Below are 19,836 nucleotides of genomic sequence, written 5' to 3'. Positions count from 1 at the left end.
TGATGCTGCATTCTCCGCTTTCCGCCGGCAGCGGCTGATTGGAGAGTGTGGGAGCGGAAGTTAGGGCTTGTCCCGCCCTCACTCACTCTGGAGCTGGGGAAGAGCGATTAGTCGATGGGTTTGTTTGTGGCTTTAATTTTCTGGTGTGAAGCGTGGTGGCGTGGCAGGATCCTTTAATAATCTCTCACAGCTGACCTGAATGCACGGAATGTGCAGCTTTGAGATATGGTTTCTCCAGCGTCAGGGCTGGAAACGGGAGGGAGTGAGAGACACTGTGTAGAATTTGAGTGTGAACAGAACTGTGGAGAGAAATCATCAAATGGAACAGCATCGTGAGACACTGCACTCTGTTAATATTGAACCACCAATATGAATGATTTAATTTTATCGAATCATTAATTGAACACTTTTGCATAATGTTTCCACCCGGTTTCGAACCGGGGACCTTTCGCGTGTGAGGCGAACGTGATAACCACTACACTACGGAAACGCTGCGGCAGTAACATTGTTGGGAACATAACCAGAGCTTTAACCTCAACAGCTGGACTACACTTCTGGAGTTTGTGTCACGACAATAGAATAACGGTGCGATATTTAGCAAGGTTGTGAGTGTGGCAGGAATTGATCACGTGTTTCTCTGCCTTTATACATAGGAACAGGAGTGGCCATTCCTCAGCAAGTGGTTAGAATCTGGAATACACTGCTCTAAAGGGCGGTGGAGTCAGACTCAATCTTATCTTTTAAAACGGAGTTGGATAAGTATCCGAATGCAAAAAATTGCACAGCTGTGGGTAAATGACAGGGGAGTGAGACTTGTTGAGAGTTGGCATGGGCTCGACGGGCTGCAACCATTCCGTTATTCTTTGATTGTATACGTTAGTGGCACATTTAATAGTGTGCATGTCAGCAGAATATTGAAAGGGACATGGATTCAGTAGGCACAACGAGAGGCATCTGATTCAGAAGATTCGGTTGCACGAAAATTCGGGTTTAATGACTTTAAAAGCATCATTTTTGTTTTGTGAAGATTCGGTCAGAGAAATGTTTGGGAAAAGAATTTTTTGCTGAAAAGGACTCAGCACTTCATCTTCTTTTTGGCTGTTCGGGTCACACTTCTTTTGGATGGTATTCTTCCAGAATGTATATTTTCTTTGCTGTTTCACAATAATCAGTCCCTTGCACTACAGTCTATTTCACTGTTTCCAACTTCCCATGTACATGTTACCAGCAATGAACATTTTGAAGCAGGCAGAAACCCTCACCACATTTAACAAGTTCTTAGACGTGCACATGAAATGCAATAAGGTGCAGGGGTGCTCACCTAAAACTTGGCATTTGTTGGCCGGTGCAGATACGATGGGCTTAAATGACTCCTTCCATGCTGTAAACCTCTATGATTATATAATTATCGGTTAGGATTACTTTCATAATGCAAAACGTGGCAATCAGATAATTAATGGTGTTTCCAGTGAAGAAGTGTTCATGCAAGCTGGGGCTCGAACTCAGGAAGCTGAGATGAAGCATCTTATGAGGCTGCTGTTCGGAGCACGGGGAGCGTTGTCTCGAACGGTGGCATTTTGCAGCCCAGTGAAGGGCGGTAAACCGCTGTTTGATGCTGCATTCTCCGCTTTCCGCCGGCAGCGGCTGATTGGAGAGTGTGGGAGCGGAAGTTAGGGCTTGTCCCGCCCTCACTCACTCTGGAGCTGGGGAAGAGCGATTAGTTGATGGGTTTGTTTGTGGCTTTAATTTTCTGCTGTGAAGCGTGGTGGCGTGGCAGCATCCTTTAATAATCTCTCACAGCTGACCTGAATGCACGGAATGTGCAGCTTTGAGATATGGTTTCTCCAGCGTCAGGGCTGGAAACGGGAGGGAGTGAGAGACACTGTGTAGAATTTGAGTGTGAACAGAACTGTAGAGAGAAATCAGCAAATGGAACAGCATCGTGAGACACTGCACTCTGTTAATATTGAACCACGAATATGAATGATTTAATTTTATCTAATCATTAATTGAACACGTTTGCATAATGTTTCCGCCCGGTTTCGAACCGGGGACCTTTCGCGTGTGAGGCGAACATGATAACCACTACACTACGGAAACGCTGTTGCATTAACATTGTTGGGAACATAACCAGAGCTTTAACCTCAACAGCTGGACTACACTTCTGGAGCTTGTGTCACGAGAATCGAACAACGGTGCTACATTTAGCAAGGTTGTGAGTGTGGCAGGAATTGATCCCATGTTTCTCTGCCTTTATACATAGGAACAGGAGTGGCCATTCCTCAGCAAGTGGTTAGAATCTGGAATACACTTCTCTGAAGGGCGGTGGAGTCAGACTCAATCTTATCTTTCAAAACGGAGTTGGATAAGTATCCGAATGAAAAAAATTGCACAGCTGTGTGTAAATGACAGGGGCGTGAGATTTGTTGAGAGTTGGCATGGGCTCGACGGGCTGCATCCATTCCCTTATTCTTTGATTCTATAAGTTAGTGGCACATTTAATACTGTGCATGTCAGCAGAATATTGAAAGGGACATGGATTCAGTCGGCACAACGAGAGGCATCTGATTCAGAAGATTAGGGTGCACGAAAATTCGGGTTTAATGACTTTAAAAGCATCATTTTTCTTTTGTGAAGATTCGGTCAGAGAAATGTTTGAAAAATAATTTTTTGCTTAAAGGGGCTCAGCACTTCATTTTCTTTTTGGCTGTTAGGGCCACACTTCTTTTCGATGGTATTCTTCCAGAATGTATATTTTCTTTGCTGTTTCACAATAACCAGTCCCTTGCACTGCAGTCTATCTCACTGTTTCCAACGTCTCATGTACATGTTACCAGCAATGAACATTTGAAGCAGATTTCTAAAGCACAGTGTCCAAAATGGTTTATGGATTCAGAGGTAAAGTGCAGAGCACAGATAAGTTATTCAATTAAGGATTCTCCTTCAGTTAACATTTGTTTAGTTGTGCAAATGAAGATCATCAGTCAATTAATGATGTTTTCACATGAAGGCAGTATAACATTTAATGATTATGCATTTTCTAAGTAAAAGCCCATGTGATTCAGGGCGAAGTGGCAAATTGGATCCAAATTTGGCTCAGAGGCAGGAAGCAAAGGGTAATGTTTGATGGGTGTTTTTGTGATTGGAAGGATGTTTCCAGTGTGGTTCCACAGTTTTCAGTGCCAGATCCATTGCTTTTTATGGTATTTATCAATGATCTAAACTTGAATATAAGTATTATGATTACGAAGTTTTCAGGTGTTATAAAAATAGGCAGTGTGGTTGATAATGAAGAAGAAAGCTGGAGACTCCAGGAAGATATCAATCAACTGATAAGGGGGTAGAGCAGTGGCAAATTGAATTTAATCCAGAGATGTGAGAGATCGCGCATTTGTGGAGGGCTAACAAGGAAAGGGAATACACATCAACTGGTATGACATTGATAAGTGTAGAGAAACAAAGGTAACTGGGATTGCTTGTCCACAGATCCCTGAAGGTAGCTGGCCAGTTGGAAAAGTTGATGAAGAATTCATATGGAATGGTTGCATTTATTGGCAGAAGCAAGGAACAGAAAAGCAAGTGGGTTATGCTAGAACTGTATAAAATTCTGGTTAGGCCACAGCTGGAGTACTGCGTGCAGTTCTGGTCACCGCATTGATGGAAGAACGTGAATACGCTGGAGAGGGTACAGAGGAGATTTACGTAGATGTTGCCGGGAGTGGAGCAACTTTGCTATGAGGACAGATTGGATAGGATGGGTTTGTTTTCCTTGGAACAGAGGAGGCTGATGGGCGACCGCATTGAGGTGTATAAAAATAGGAGGGGCCTAGATATTGTTGATTAAAAGGGTCTATTTCACATAGTGGAGTGGTCAACAACCAGGCTGCATAATTTAAAAGTAATTAGTGTAAGGGTTAAAGGGGATTTGAAGTGAACATTCTGCATGCAGATGTTTGTGGGGGTCTCAAACTCACTGCCTGAAAGTGTGGTGCAGGCAGAAACCCTCACCACATTTAACCAGTTCTGAGATGTGCACATGAAATGCAATAAGATGCAGGGGTACACACCTAAAACTGGGCATTTGTTGGCTGGTGCAGATACGATAGGCTTAAATGACTCCTTCCATGCTGTAAACCTCTATGATTATATAATTATCGGTTAGGATTACTTTCATGATGCAAAACGTGGCAATCAGATAATTAATGGTGTTTCCAGTGAAGAAGTGTTCGTGCAAGCTGGGTCTCGAACTCAGGAAGCTGAGATGAAGCATCTTATGAGGCTGCTGTTCGGTGTACGGGGAGCGTTCTCTCGAACGCTGGCATTTTGCAGCCCAGTGAAGAGCGGTAAACCGCTGTTTGATGCTGCATTCTCCGCTTTCCGCCGGCAGCGGCTGATTGGAGAGTGTGGGAGCGGAAGTTAGGGCTTTTCCCGCCCTCACTCACGCTGGAGCTGGGGAAGAGCGATTAGTCGATGGGTTTGTTTGTGGCTTTAATTTTCTGTTGTGAAGCGTGGTGGCGTGGCAGGATGCTTTCATAATCTCTCACAGCTGACCTGAATGTACGGAATGTGCAGCTTTGAGATATGGTTTCTCCAGCGTCAGGGCTGGAAACGGGAGGGAGTGAGAGACACTGTGTAGAATTTGAGTGTGAACAGAACTGTAGAGAGAAATCAGCAAATGGAACAGCATCGTGAGACACTGCACTCTGTTAACATTGAACCACTAATGTGAATGATTTAATTTTATCTTATCATTAATTGAACACGTTTGCAAAATGTTTCCGCCCGGTTTCGAACCGGGGACCTTTCGCTTGTTAGGCGAACGTGATAACCACTACACTACGGAAACGCTGTGGCAGTAACATTGTTGGGAACATAACCAGAGCTTTAACCTCAACAGCTGGACTACACTTCTGGAGCTTGTGTCACGAGAATAGAATAACGGTGCTATATTTAGCAAGGTTGTGAGTGTGGCAGGAATTGATCCCGTGTTTCTCTGCCTTTATACATAGGAACAGGAGTGGCCATTCCTCAGCAAGTGGTTAGAATCTGGAATACACTTCTCTAAAGGGCGGTGGAGTCAGACTCAATCTTATCTTTCAAAACGGAGTTGGATAAGTATCCGAATGAAAAAAATTGCACAGCTGTGGGTAAATGACAGGGGAGTGAGACTTGTTGAGAGTTGGCATGGGCTCGACGGGCTGCATCCATTCCCTTATTCATTGATTCTATAAGTTAGTGGCACATTTAATAGTGTGCATGTCAGCAGAATATTGAAAGGGACATGGATTCAGTCGGCACAACGAGAGGCATCTGATTCAGAAGATTCCGGTGCATGAAAATTCGGGTTTAATGACTTTAAAAGCATCATTTTTCTTTTGTGAAGATTCGGTCAGAGAAATGTTTGAAAAATAATTTTTTGCTGAAAAGGGCTCAGCACTTCATCTTCTTTTTGGCTGTTAGGGCCACACTTCTTTTCGATGGTATTCTTCCAGAATGTATATTTTCTTTGCTGTTTCACAATAACCAGTCCCTTGCACTACAGTCTATCTCACTGTGACCAACGTCTCATATACATGTTACCAGCAATGAACATTTTGAAGCAGACTTCTAAAGCACAGTGTCCAAAATGGTTTATGGATTCAGAGCTAAAGTGCAGAGCACAGATAAGTTATTCAATTAAGGACTCTCCTTCAGTTAACATTTCTTTAGTTGTGCAAATGAAGATCATCAGTCAATTAATGATGTTTTCCCATGAAGGCAGGATAACATTTAATGATTATGCATTTTCTAAGTAAAAGCCCATGTGATTCAGGGAGAAGTGGCAAATTGGATCCAAATTTGGCTCACAGGCAGGAAGCAAAGGGTAATGTTTGATGGGTGTTTTTGTGACTGGAAGCATGTTTCCAGTGGGGTTCCACAGTTTTCAGTGCCAGATCCATTGCTTTTTATGGTATTTATCAATGATCTCAACTTGAATATAAGTGTTATGATTACGAAGTTTTCAGGTGTTATTAAAATAGGCAGTGTGGTTGATAATGAAGAAGAAAGCTGGAGACTCCAGGAAGATATCAATCAACTGATAAGGGGGTAGAGCAGTGGCAAATTGATATTTAAACCAGAGATGTGAGAGATCGCGCATTTGTGGAGGGCTAACAAGGAAAGGGAATACACATCAACTGGTATGACATTGAGAAGTGTAGAGGAACAAAGGTAACTGGGATTGCTTGTCCACAGATCCCTGAAGGTAGCTGACCAGTTGGAAAAGTTGATTAAGAAGTCATATGGAATGGTTGCATTTATTGGCAGAAGCAAGGAACAGAACAGCAAGTGGGTTGTGCTAGAACTGTATAAAATTCTGGTTAGGCCACAGCTGGAGTACTGCGTGCAGTTCTGGTCACCGCATTGAAGGAAGAACGTGAATACGCTGGAGAGGGTACAGAGGAGATTTACGTAGATGTTGCCAGGAGTGGAGCAACTTTGCTATGAGGACAGATTGGATAGGATGGGTTTATTTTCCTTGGAACAGAGGAGGCTGATGGGCGACCGCATTGAGGTGTATAAAAATAGGAGAGGCCTAGATATTGTTGATTAAAAGGGTCTATTTCACATAGTGGAGTGGTCAACAACCAGGCTGCATAATTTAAAAGTAATTAGTGTAAGGTTTAAAGGGGATTTGAAGTGAACATTCTGCATGCAGATGTTTGTGGAGGTCTCAAACTCACTGCCTGAAAGTGTGGTGCAGGCAGAAACCCTCACCACATTTAACCAGTTCTTAGATGTGCACATGAAATGCATTAAGGTGCAGGGGTACACACCTAAAACTGGGCATTTGTTGGCCGGTGCAGATACGATGGGCGTAAATGACTCATTCCATGCTGTAAACCTCGATGATTATATAATTATCGGTTAGGATTACTTTCATGATGCAAAACGTGGCAATCAGATAATTAATGCTGTTTCCAGTGAAGAAGTGTTCGTGCAAGCTGGGGCTCGAACTCAGGAAGCTGAGATGAAGCATCTTATGAGGCTGCTGTTCGGAGCACGGGGAGCGTTGTCTGGAACGGTGGCATTTTGCAGCCCAGTGAAGGGCGGTAAACCGCTGTTTGATGCTGCATTCTCCGCTTTCCGCCGGCAGCGGCTGATTGGAGAGTGTGGGAGCGGAAGTTAGGGCTTGTCCCGCCCTCACTCACTCTGGAGCTGAGGAAGAGCGATTAGTCGATGGGTTTGTTTGTGGCTTTAATTTTCTGTTGTGAAGCGTGGTGGCGTGGCAGGATCCTTTAATAATCTCTCACAGCTGACCTGAATGCACGGAATGTGCAGCTTTGAGATATGGTTTCTCCAGCGTCAGGGCTGGAAACGGGAGGGAGTGAGAGACACTGTGTAGAATTTGAGTGTGAACAGAACTGTAGAGAGAAATCAGCAAATGGAACAGCATCGTGAGACACTGCACTCTGTTAACATTGAACAACTAATATGAATGATTTAATTTTATCTTCTCATTAATTGAACACGTTTGCATAATGTTTCCGCCCGGTTTCGAACCGGGGACTTTTCGCGTGTTAGGCGAAAGTGATAACCACTACACTACGGAAACGCTGTGGCATTAAGTTTGTTGGGAACATAACCAGAGCTTTAACCTCAACAGCTGGACTACACTTCTGGAGCTTGTGTCACGAGAATCGAATAACGGTGCTATATTTAGCAAGGTTGTGAGTGTGGCAGGAATTGATCCCGTGTTTCTCTGCCTTTATACAGAGGAACAGGAGTGGCCATTCCTCAGCAAGTGGTTAGAATCTGGAATACACTTCTCTAAAGGGCGGTCGAGTCAGACTCAATCTTATCTTTCAAAACGGAGTTGGATAAGTATCCGAATGAAAAAAATTGCACAGCTGTGGGTAAATGACAGGGGAGTGAGACTTGTTGAGAGTTGGCATGGGCTCGACGGGCTGCATCCATTCCCTTATTCTTTGATTCTATAAGTTAGTGGCACATTTAATAGTGTGCATGTCAGCAGAATATTGAAAGGGACATGGATTCAGTCGGCACAACGAGAGGCATCTGATTCAGAAGATTCCGGTGCATGAAAATTCGGGTTTAATGACTTTAAAAGCATCATTTTTCTTTTGTGAAGATTAGTCAGAGAAATGTTTGAAAAAGAATTTTTTGCTGAAAAGGGCTCAGCACTTCATCTTCTTTTTGGCTGTTAGGGCCACACTTCTTTTCGATGGTATTCTTCCAGAATGTATATTTTCTTTGCTGTTTCACAATAACCAGTCCCTTGCACTGCAGTCTATCTCACTGTTTCCAACGTCTCATGTACATGTTACCAGCAATGAACATTTTGAAGCAGACTTCTAAAGCACAGTGTCCAAAATGGTTTATGGATTCAGAGGTAAAGAGCAGAGCACAGATAAGTTATTCAATTAAGGATTCTCCTTCAGATAATATTTCTTTAGTTGTGCAAATGAAGATCATCAGTCAATTAATGATGTTTTCCCATGAAGGCAGGATAACATTTAATGATTATGCATTTTCTAAGTAAAAGCCCATGTGATTCAAGGCGAAGTGGCAAATTGGATCCAAATTTGGCTCAGAGGCAGGAAGCAAAGGGTAATGTTTGATGGGTGTTTTTGTGACTGGAAGGATGTTTCCAGTGTGGTTCCACAGTTTTCAGTGCCAGATCCATTGCTTTTTTTGGTATTTATCAATGATCTAAACTTGAATATAGGTGTTATGATTACGAAGTTTTCAGGTGTTATTAAAATAGGCAGTGTGGTTGATAATGAAGAAGAAAGCTGGAGACTCCAGGAAGATATCAATCAACTGATAAGGGGGTAGAGCAGTGGCAAACTGAATTTAATCCAGAGATGTGAGAGATCGCGCATTTGTGGAGGGCTAACAAGGAAAGGGAATACACATCAACTGGTATGACATTGAGAAGTGTAGAGGAAAAAAGGTAACTGGGATTGCTTGTCCACAGATCCCTGAAGGTAGCTGACCAGTTGGAAAAGTTGATTAAGAATTCATATGGAATGGTTGCATTTATTGGCAGAAGCAAGGAACAGAACAGCAAGTGGGTTGTGCTAGAACTGTATTAAATTCTGGTTAGGCCACAGCTGGAGTTCTGCGTGCAGTTCTGGTCACCGCATTGAAGGAAGAATGTGAATACGCTGGAGAGGGTACAGAGGAGATTTACGTAGATGTTGCCGGGAGTGGAGCAACTTTGCTATGAGGACAGATTGGATAGGATGGGTTTGTTTTCCTTGGAACAGAGGAAGCTGATGGGCGACCGCATTGAGGTGTATAAAAATAGGAGGGGCCTAGATATTGTTGATTAAAAGAGTCTATTTCACATAGTGGAGTGGTCAACAACCAGGCTGCATAATTTAAAAGTAATTAGTGTAAGGGTTAAAGGGGATTTGAAGTGAACATTCTGCATGCAGATGTTTGTGGGGGTCTCAAACTCACTGCCTGAAAGTGTGGTGCAGGCAGAAACCCTCACCACATTTAACCAGTTCGCAGATGTGCACATGAAATGCAATAAGGTGCAGGGGGACACACCTAAAACTGGGCATTTGTTGGCCGGTGCAGATACGATGGGCGTAAATGACTCTTTCCATGCTGAAAACCTCCATGATTATATAATTATCGGTTAGGATTACTTTCATGATGCAAAACGTGGCAATCAGATAATTAATGCTGTTTCCAATGAAGAAGTGTTCGTGCAAGCTGGGGCTCGAACTCAGGAAGCTGAGATGAAGCATCTTATGAGGCTGCTGTTCGGAGCACGGGGAGCGTTGTCTGGAACGGTGGCATTTTGCAGCCCAGTGAAGGGCGGTAAACCGCTGTTTGATGCTGCATTCTCCGCTTTCCGCCGGCAGCGGCTGATTGGAGAGTGTGGGAGCGGAAGTTAGGGCTTGTCCCGCCCTCACTCACTCTGGAGCTGAGGAAGAGCGATTAGTCGATGGGTTTGTTTGTGGCTTTAATTTTCTGTTGTGAAGCGTGGTGGCGTGGCAGGATCCTTTAATAATCTCTCACAGCTGACCTGAATGCACGGAATGTGCAGCTTTGAGATATGGTTTCAACAGCGTCAGGGCTGGAAACGGGAGGGAGTGAGAGACACTGTGTAGAATTTGAGTGTGAACAGAACTGTAGAGAGAAATCAGCAAATGGAATAGCATCGTGAGACACTGCACTCTGTTAACATTGAACCACTAATCTGAATGATTTAATTTTAACTTATAATTAATTGAACACGTTTGCATAATGTTTCCGCCCGGTTTCGAACCGGTGACCTTTCGCGTGTTAGGCGAACGTGATAACCACTACACTACGGAAACGCTGGTGCAGTAACATCGTTGGGAACTTAACCAGAGCTTTAACCTCAACAGCTGGACTACACTTCTGGAGCTTGTGTCACGAGAATCGAATAACGGTGCTATATTTAGCAAGGTTGTGAGTGTGGCAGGAATTGATCCCGTGTTTCTCTTCCTTTATACATAGGAACAGGAGTGGCCATTCCTCAGCTGTAGGTAAATGACATTGGAGTGCGACTTGTTGAGAGTTGGCATGGGCTCGACGGGCTGCAACCATTCCCTTATTCTTTGATTCTATAAGTTAGTGGCACATTTAATAGTGCGCATGTCAGCAGAATATTGAAAGGGACATGGATTCAGTCGACACAACGAGAGGCATCTGATTCAGAAGATTCCGGTGCATGAAAATTCGGGTTTAATGACTTTAAAAGCATCATTTTTCTTTTGTGAAGATTCGGTCAGAGAAATGTTTGAAAAATAATTTTTTGCTGAAAAGGGCTCAGCACTTCATCTTCTTTTTGGCTGTTAGGGCCACACTTCTTTTCGATGGTATTCTTCCAGAATGTATATTTTCTTTGCTGTTTCACAATAACCAGTCCCTTGCACTGCAGTCTATCTCACTGTTTCCAACGTCTCATGTACATGTTACCAGCAATGAACATTTTGAAGCAGACTTCTAAAGCACATTGTCCAAAATGGTTTATGGATTCAGAGGTAAAGTGCAGAGCACAGATAAGTTATTCAATTAAGGATTCTCCTTCAGATAACATTTCTTTAGTTGTGCAAATGAAGATCATCAGTCAATTAATGATGTTTTCCCATGAAGGCAGGATAACATTTAATGATTATGCATTTTCTAAGTAAAAGCCCATGTGATTCAGGGCGAAGTGGCAAATTGGATCCAAATTTGGCTCAGAGGCAGGAAGCAAAGGGTAATGTTTGATGGGTGTTTTTGTGACTGGAAGGATGTTTCCAGTGTGGTTCCACAGTTTTCAGTGCCAGATCCATTGCTTTTTATGGTATTTATCAATGATCTAAACTTGAATATAGGTGTTATGATTACGAAGTTTTCAGGTGTTATTAAAATAGGCAGTGTGGTTGATAATGAAGAAGAAAGCTGGAGACTCCAGGAAGATATCAATCAACTGATAAGGGGGTAGAGCAGTGGCAAACTGAATTTAATCCAGAGATGTGAGAGATCGCGCATTTGTGGAGGGCTAACAAGGAAAGGGAATACACATCAACTGGTATGACATTGAGAAGTGTAGAGGAACAAAGGTAACTGGGATTGCTTGTCCACAGATCCCTGAAGGTAGCAGGCCAGTTGGAAAAGTTGGTTAAGAAGTCATATGGAATGGTTGCATTTATTGGCAGAAGCAAGGAAGAGTACAACAAGTGGGTTATGCTTGAACTGTATAAAATTCTGGTTAGGCCACAGCTGGAGTACTGCGTGCAGTTCTGTTTACCGCATTGCTGGAAGAACGTGAATACGCTGGAGAGGGTACAGAGGAGATTTACGTAGATGTTGCCGGGAGTGGAGCAACTTTGCTATGAGGACAGATTGAATAGGATGGGTTTGTTTTCCTTGGAACAGAGGAGGCTGATGGGCGACAGCATTGAGGTGTATAAAAATAGGAGGGGCCTAGATATTGTTGATTAAAACGGTCTATTTCACATAGTGGAGTGGTCAACAACCAGGCTGCATAATTTAAAAGTAATTAGTGTAAGGGTTAAAGGGGATTTGAAGTGAACATTCTGCATGCAGATGTTTGTGGGGGTCTCAAACTCACTGCCTGAAAGTGTGGTGCAGGCAGAAACCCTCACCACATTTAACCAGTTCTTAGATGTGCACATGAAATGCAATAAGGTGCAGGGGTACACACCGAAAACTGGGCATTTGTTGGCCGGTGCAGATACGATGGGCTTAAATGACTCCTTCCATGCTGTAAACCTCTATGATTATATAATTATCGGTTAGGATTACTTTCATGATGCAAAACGTGGCAATCAGATAATTAATGGTGTTTCCAGTGAAGAAGTGTTCGTGCAAGCTGGGGCTCGAACTCAGGAAGCTGAGATCAAGCATCTTGTGAGGCTGTTGTTCGGAGCAGGTGGAGCGTTGTCTCGAACGGTGGCATTTTGAAGCCCAGTGAAGGGCGGTAAACCGCTGTTTGATGCTGCATTCTCCGCTTTCCGCCGGCAGCGGCTGATTGGAGAGTGTGGGAGCGGAAGTTAGGGCTTGTCCCGCCCTCACTCACTCTGGAGCTGGGGAAGAGCGATTAGTCGATGGGTTTGTTTGTGGCTTTAATTTTCTGTTGTGAAGCGTGGTGGCGTGGCAGGATCCTTTAATAATCTCTCACAGCTGACCTGAATGCACGGAATGTGCAGCTTTGAGATATGGTTTCTCCAGCGTCAGGGCTGGAAACGGGAGGGAGTGAGAGACACTGTGTAGAATTTGAGTGTGAACAGAACTGCAGAGAGAAATCAGCAAATGGAACAGCATCGTGAGACACTGCACTCTGTTAACATTGAACCACTAATATGAATGATTTAATTTTATCTTATCATGAATTGAACACGTTTGCATAATATTTCCGCCCGGTTTCGAACCGGGGACCTTTCGCGTGTTAGGCGAACGTGATAACCACTACACTACGGAAACGCTGTGGCAGTAACATTGTTGGGAACATAACCAGAGCTTTAACCTCAACAGCTGGACGACACTTCTGGAGCTTGTGTCACGAGAACAGAATGACGGTGCTATATTTAGCAAGGTTGTGAGTGTGGCAGGAATTGATCCCGTGTTTATCTGCCTTTATACATAGGAACAGGAGTGGCCATTCCTCAGCAAGTGGTTAGAATCTGGAATACACTTCTCTAAAGGGCGGTGGAGTCAGACTCAATCTTATCTTTCAAAACGGAGTTGGATAAGTATCCGAATGAAAAAAATTGCACAGCTGTGGGTAAATGACAGGGGCGTGAGATTTGTTGAGAGTTGGCATGGGCTCGACGGGCTGCATCCATTCCCTTATTCTTTGATTCTATAAGTTAGTGGCACATTTAATAGTGTGCATGTCAGCAGAATATTGAAAGGGACATGGATTCAGTCGGCACAACGAGAGGCATCTGATTCAGAAGATACGGGTGCACGAAAATTCGGGTTTAATGACTTTAAAAGCATCATTTTTGTTTTGTGAAGATTCGGTCAGAGAAATGTTTGGGAAAATAATTTTTTGCTGAAAAGGGCTCAGCACTTCATCTTCTTTTTGGCTGTTAGGGCCACACTTCTTTTCGATGGTATTCTTCCAGAATGTATATTTTCTTTGCTGTTTCACAATAACCAGTCCCTTGCACTGCAGTCTATCTCACTGTTTCCAACGTCTCATGTACATGTTACCAGCAATGAACATTTTGAAGCAGACTTCTAAAGCACAGTGTCCAAAATGGTTTATGGATTCAGAGGTAAAGAGCAGAGCACAGATAAGTTATTCAATTAAGGATTCTCCTTCAGATAATATTTCTTTAGTTGTGCAAATGAAGATCATCAGTCAATTAATGATGTTTTCCCATGAAGGCAGGATAACATTTAATGATTATGCATTTTCTAAGTAAAAGCCCATGTGATTCAAGGCGAAGTGGCAAATTGGATCCAAATTTGGCTCAGAGGCAGGAAGCAAAGGGTAATGTTTGATGGGTGTTTTTGTGACTGGAAGGATGTTTCCAGTGTGGTTCCACAGTTTTCAGTGCCAGATCCATTGCTTTTTTTGGTATTTATCAATGATCTAAACTTGAATATAGGTGTTATGATTACGAAGTTTTCAGGTGTTATTAAAATAGGCAGTGTGGTTGATAATGAAGAAGAAAGCTGGAGACTCCAGGAAGATATCAATCAACTGATAAGGGGGTAGAGCAGTGGCAAACTGAATTTAATCCAGAGATGTGAGAGATCGCGCATTTGTGGAGGGCTAACAAGGAAAGGGAATACACATCAACTGGTATGACATTGAGAAGTGTAGAGGAAAAAAGGTAACTGGGATTGCTTGTCCACAGATCCCTGAAGGTAGCTGACCAGTTGGAAAAGTTGATTAAGAATTCATATGGAATGGTTGCATTTATTGGCAGAAGCAAGGAACAGAACAGCAAGTGGGTTGTGCTAGAACTGTATTAAATTCTGGTTAGGCCACAGCTGGAGTTCTGCGTGCAGTTCTGGTCACCGCATTGAAGGAAGAATGTGAATACGCTGGAGAGGGTACAGAGGAGATTTACGTAGATGTTGCCGGGAGTGGAGCAACTTTGCTATGAGGACAGATTGGATAGGATGGGTTTGTTTTCCTTGGAACAGAGGAAGCTGATGGGCGACCGCATTGAGGTGTATAAAAATAGGAGGGGCCTAGATATTGTTGATTAAAAGAGTCTATTTCACATAGTGGAGTGGTCAACAACCAGGCTGCATAATTTAAAAGTAATTAGTGTAAGGGTTAAAGGGGATTTGAAGTGAACATTCTGCATGCAGATGTTTGTGGGGGTCTCAAACTCACTGCCTGAAAGTGTGGTGCAGGCAGAAACCCTCACCACATTTAACCAGTTCGCAGATGTGCACATGAAATGCAATAAGGTGCAGGGGGACACACCTAAAACTGGGCATTTGTTGGCCGGTGCAGATACGATGGGCGTAATTGACTCTTTCCATGCTGAAAACCTCCATGATTATATAATTATCGGTTAGGATTACTTTCATGATGCAAAACGTGGCAATCAGATAATTAATGCTGTTTCCAATGAAGAAGTGTTCGTGCAAGCTGGGGCTCGAACTCAGGAAGCTGAGATGAAGCATCTTATGAGGCTGCTGTTCGGAGCACGGGGAGCGTTGTCTGGAACGGTGGCATTTTGCAGCCCAGTGAAGGGCGGTAAACCGCTGTTTGATGCTGCATTCTCCGCTTTCCGCCGGCAGCGGCTGATTGGAGAGTGTGGGAGCGGAAGTTAGGGCTTGTCCCGCCCTCACTCACTCTGGAGCTGAGGAAGAGCGATTAGTCGATGGGTTTGTTTGTGGCTTTAATTTTCTGTTGTGAAGCGTGGTGGCGTGGCAGGATCCTTTAATAATCTCTCACAGCTGACCTGAATGCACGGAATGTGCAGCTTTGAGATATGGTTTCAACAGCGTCAGGATTGGAAACGGGAGGGAGTGAGAGACACTGTGTAGAATTTGAGTGTGAACAGAACTGTAGAGAGAAATCAGCAAATGGAATAGCATCGTGAGACACTGCACTCTGTTAACATTGAACCACTAATCTGAATGATTTAATTTTAACTTATAATTAATTGAACACGTTTGCATAATGTTTCCGCCCGGTTTCGAACCGGGGACCTTTCGCGTGTTAGGCGAACGTGATAACTACTACACTACGGAAACGCTGGTGCAGTAACATCGTTGGGAACTTAACCAGAGCTTTAACCTCAACAGCTGGACTACACTTCTGGAGCTTGTGTCACGAGAATCGAATAACGGTGCTATATTTAGCAAGGTTGTGAGTGTGGCAGGAATTGATCCCGTGTTTCTCTTCCTTTATACATAGGAACAGGAGTGGCCATTCCTCAGCTGTAGGTAAATGACATTGGAGTGCGACTTGTTGAGAGTTGGCATGGGCTCGACGGGCTGCAACCATTCCCTTATTCTTTGATTCTATAAGTTAGTGGCACATTTAATAGTGCGCATGTCAGCAGAATATTGAAAGGGACATGGATTCAGTCGACACAACGAGAGGCATCTGATTCAGAAGATTCCGGTGCATGAAAATTCGGGTTTAATGACTTTAAAAGCATCATTTTTCTTTTGTGAAGATTCGGTCAGAGAAATGTTTGAAAAATAATTTTTTGCTGAAAAGGGCTCAGCACTTCATCTTCTTTTTGGCTGTTAGGGCCACACTTCTTTTCGATGGTATTCTTCCAGAATGTATATTTTCTTTGCTGTTTCACAATAACCAGTCCCTTGCACTGCAGTCTATCTCACTGTTTCCAACGTCTCATGTACATGTTACCAGCAATGAACATTTTGAAGCAGACTTCTAAAGCACATTGTCCAAAATGGTTTATGGATTCAGAGGTAAAGTGCAGAGCACAGATAAGTTATTCAATTAAGGATTCTCCTTCAGATAACATTTCTTTAGTTGTGCAAATGAAGATCATCAGTCAATTAATGATGTTTTCCCATGAAGGCAGGATAACATTTAATGATTATGCATTTTCTAAGTAAAAGCCCATGTGATTCAGGGCGAAGTGGCAAATTGGATCCAAATTTGGCTCAGAGGCAGGAAGCAAAGGGTAATGTTTGATGGGTGTTTTTGTGACTGGAAGGATGTTTCCAGTGTGGTTCCACAGTTTTCAGTGCCAGATCCATTGCTTTTTATGGTATTTATCAATTATCTAAACTTGAATATAGGTGTTATGATTACGAAGTTTTCAGGTGTTATTAAAATAGGCAGTGTGGTTGATAATGAAGAAGAAAGCTGGAGACTCCAGGAAGATATCAATCAACTGATAAGGGGGTAGTGCAGTGGCAAATTGAATTTAATCCAGAGATGTGAGAGATCGCGCATTTGTGGAGGGCTAACAAGGAAAGGGAATACACATCAACTGGTATGACATTGAGAAGTGTAGAGGAACAAAGGTAACTGGGATTGCTTGTCCACAGATCCCTGAAGGTAGCAGGCCAGTTGGAAAAGTTGGTTAAGAAGTCATATGGAATGGTTGCATTTATTGGCAGAAGCAAGGAAGAGTACAACAAGTGGGTTATGCTTGAACTGTATAAAATTCTGGTTAGGCCACAGCTGGAGTACTGCGTGCAGTTCTGTTTACCGCATTGCTGGAAGAACGTGAATACGCTGGAGAGGGTACAGAGGAGATTTACGTAGATGTTGCCGGGAGTGGAGCAACTTTGCTATGAGGACAGATTGAATAGGATGGGTTTGTTTTCCTTGGAACAGAGGAGGCTGATGGGCGACAGCATTGAGGTGTATAAAAATAGGAGGGGCCTAGATATTGTTGATTAAAACGGTCTATTTCACATAGTGGAGTGGTCAACAACCAGGCTGCATAATTTAAAAGTAATTAGTGTAAGGGTTAAAGGGGATTTGAAGTGAACATTCTGCATGCAGATGTTTGTGGGGGTCTCAAACTCACTGCCTGAAAGTGTGGTGCAGGCAGAAACCCTCACCACATTTAACCAGTTCTTAGATGTGCACATGAAATGCAATAAGGTGCAGGGGTACACACCGAAAACTGGGCATTTGTTGGCCGGTGCAGATACGATGGGCTTAAATGACTCCTTCCATGCTGTAAACCTCTATGATTATATAATTATCGGTTAGGATTACTTTCATGATGCAAAACGTGGCAATCAGATAATTAATGGTGTTTCCAGTGAAGAAGTGTTCGTGCAAGCTGGGGCTCGAACTCAGGAAGCTGAGATCAAGCATCTTGTGAGGCTGTTGTTCGGAGCAGGTGGAGCGTTGTCTCGAACGGTGGCATTTTGAAGCCCAGTGAAGGGCGGTAAACCGCTGTTTGATGCTGCATTCTCCGCTTTCCGCCGGCAGCGGCTGATTGGAGAGTGTGGGAGCGGAAGTTAGGGCTTGTCCCGCCCTCACTCACTCTGGAGCTGGGGAAGAGCGATTAGTCGATGGGTTTGTTTGTGGCTTTAATTTTCTGTTGTGAAGCGTGGTGGCGTGGCAGGATCCTTTAATAATCTCTCACAGCTGACCTGAATGCACGGAATGTGCAGCTTTGAGATATGGTTTCTCCAGCGTCAGGGCTGGAAACGGGAGGGAGTGAGAGACACTGTGTAGAATTTGAGTGTGAACAGAACTGTAGAGAGAAATCAGCAAATGGAACAGCATCGTGAGACACTGCACTCTGTTAGCATTGAACCACCAATATGAATGATTTAATTTTATCTTATCATTAATTGAACACGTTTGCATAATGTTTCCGCCCGGTTTTGAACCGGGGACCTTTCGCGTGTTATGCTAACGTGATAACCACTACACTACGGAAACGCTGGTGCAATAACATCGTTGGGAACATAACCAGAGCTTTAACCTCAACAGCTGGACTACACTTCTGGAGCTTGTGTCACGAGAATCGAATAACGGTGCGATATTGCAAGGTTGTGAGTGTGGCAGGAATTGATCCCGTGTTTCTCTACCTTTATACATAGGAATAGGAGTGGCCATTCCTCAGCAAGTGGTTAGAATCTGGAATACACTTCTCTAAAGGGCGGTGGAGTCAGACTCAATCTTATCTTTCAAAACGGAGTTGGATAAGTATCCGAATGAAAAAAATTGCACAGCTGTGGGTAAATGACAGGGGAGTGAGACTTGTTGAGAGTTGGCATGGGCTCGACGGGCTGCATCCATTCCCTTATTCTTTGATTCTATAAGTTAGTGGCACATTTAATAGTGCGCATGTCAGCAGAATATTGAAAGGGACATGGATTCAGTCGACACAACGAGAGGCATCTGATTCAGAAGATTCGGGTGCACGAAAATTCGGGTTTAATGACTTTAAAAGCATCATTTTTCTTTTATGAAGATTCGGTCAGAGAAATGTTTGAAAAATAATTTTTTGCTGAAAAGGGCTCAGCACTTCATCTTCTTTTTGGCTGTTAGGGCCACACTTCTTTTCGATGGTATTCTTCCAGAATGTATATTTTCTTTGCTGTTTCACAATAACCAGTCCCTTGCACTACAGTCTATCTCACTGTTTCCAACGTCTCATGTACATGTTACCAGCAATGAACATTTTGAAGCAGACTTCTAAAGCACAGTGTCCAAAATGGTTTATGGATTCAGAGCTAAAGTGCAGAGCACAGATAAGTTATTCAATTAAGGACTCTCCTTCAGTTAACATTTCTTTAGTTGTGCAAATGAAGATCATCAGTCAATTAATGATGTTTTCCCATGAAGGCAGGAAAACATTTAATGATTATGCATTTTCTAAGTAAAAGTCCATGTGATTCAGGGCGCAGTGGCAAATTGGATCCAAATTTGGCTCACAGGCAGGAAGCAAAGGGTAATGTTTGATGGGTGTTTTTGTGACTGGAAGGATGTTTCCAGTGGGGTTGCACAGTTTTCAGTGCCAGATCCATTGCTTTTTATGGTATTTATCAATGATCTAAACTTGAATATAAGTGTTATGATTACGAAGTTTTCAGGTGTTATTAAAATAGGCAGTGTGGTTGATAATGAAGAAGAAAGCTGGAGACTCCAGGAAGATATCAATCAACTGATAAGTGGGTAGAGCAGTGGCAAATTGAATTTAAACCAGAGATGTGAGAGATCGCGCATTTGTGGAGGTCTAACAAGGAAAGAGAATACACATCAACTGGTATGACATTGAGAAGTGCAGAGGAACAAAGGTAACTGGGATTGCTTGTCCACAGATCCCTGAAGGTAGCTGGTCAGTTGGAAAAGTTGGTTAAGAAGTCATATGGAATGGTTGCATTTATTGGCAGAAGCAAGGAACAGAA

The 19,836-nt window shown here is 43.2% G+C and overlaps 8 non-coding genes across 8 annotated transcripts; all 8 read right to left on the bottom strand.

The window, feature by feature from the left end:
- Positions 1 to 417: 417 nt before the first annotated feature.
- On the bottom strand, positions 418 to 490 carry trnav-cac (transfer RNA valine (anticodon CAC)). Its single transcript has one exon. It is a non-coding gene; the product is annotated as a tRNA-Val (tRNA).
- A 1,537-nt stretch (positions 491 to 2,027) lies between these two features.
- On the bottom strand, positions 2,028 to 2,100 carry trnav-cac (transfer RNA valine (anticodon CAC)). The gene has a single exon. It is a non-coding gene; the product is annotated as a tRNA-Val (tRNA).
- A 2,673-nt stretch (positions 2,101 to 4,773) lies between these two features.
- Positions 4,774 to 4,846, bottom strand: trnav-aac (transfer RNA valine (anticodon AAC)). Its single transcript has one exon. It is a non-coding gene; the product is annotated as a tRNA-Val (tRNA).
- Positions 4,847 to 7,521: 2,675 nt separating this feature from the next.
- On the bottom strand, positions 7,522 to 7,594 carry trnav-aac (transfer RNA valine (anticodon AAC)). The gene has a single exon. It is a non-coding gene; the product is annotated as a tRNA-Val (tRNA).
- A 2,673-nt stretch (positions 7,595 to 10,267) lies between these two features.
- trnav-aac (transfer RNA valine (anticodon AAC)) lies at positions 10,268 to 10,340 on the bottom strand. The gene has a single exon. It is a non-coding gene; the product is annotated as a tRNA-Val (tRNA).
- A 2,565-nt stretch (positions 10,341 to 12,905) lies between these two features.
- On the bottom strand, positions 12,906 to 12,978 carry trnav-aac (transfer RNA valine (anticodon AAC)). Its single transcript has one exon. It is a non-coding gene; the product is annotated as a tRNA-Val (tRNA).
- A 2,675-nt stretch (positions 12,979 to 15,653) lies between these two features.
- On the bottom strand, positions 15,654 to 15,726 carry trnav-aac (transfer RNA valine (anticodon AAC)). Its single transcript has one exon. It is a non-coding gene; the product is annotated as a tRNA-Val (tRNA).
- A 2,565-nt stretch (positions 15,727 to 18,291) lies between these two features.
- trnav-aac (transfer RNA valine (anticodon AAC)) lies at positions 18,292 to 18,364 on the bottom strand. Its single transcript has one exon. It is a non-coding gene; the product is annotated as a tRNA-Val (tRNA).
- Positions 18,365 to 19,836: the final 1,472 nt, after the last annotated feature.

The sequence above is a fragment of the Pristiophorus japonicus genome, chromosome 3 (assembly GCF_044704955.1).
Source record: "Pristiophorus japonicus isolate sPriJap1 chromosome 3, sPriJap1.hap1, whole genome shotgun sequence".
Taxonomy (NCBI): Eukaryota; Metazoa; Chordata; class Chondrichthyes; family Pristiophoridae; genus Pristiophorus; species Pristiophorus japonicus.
This window is presented reverse-complemented; position numbering and strand designations above follow the sequence as displayed.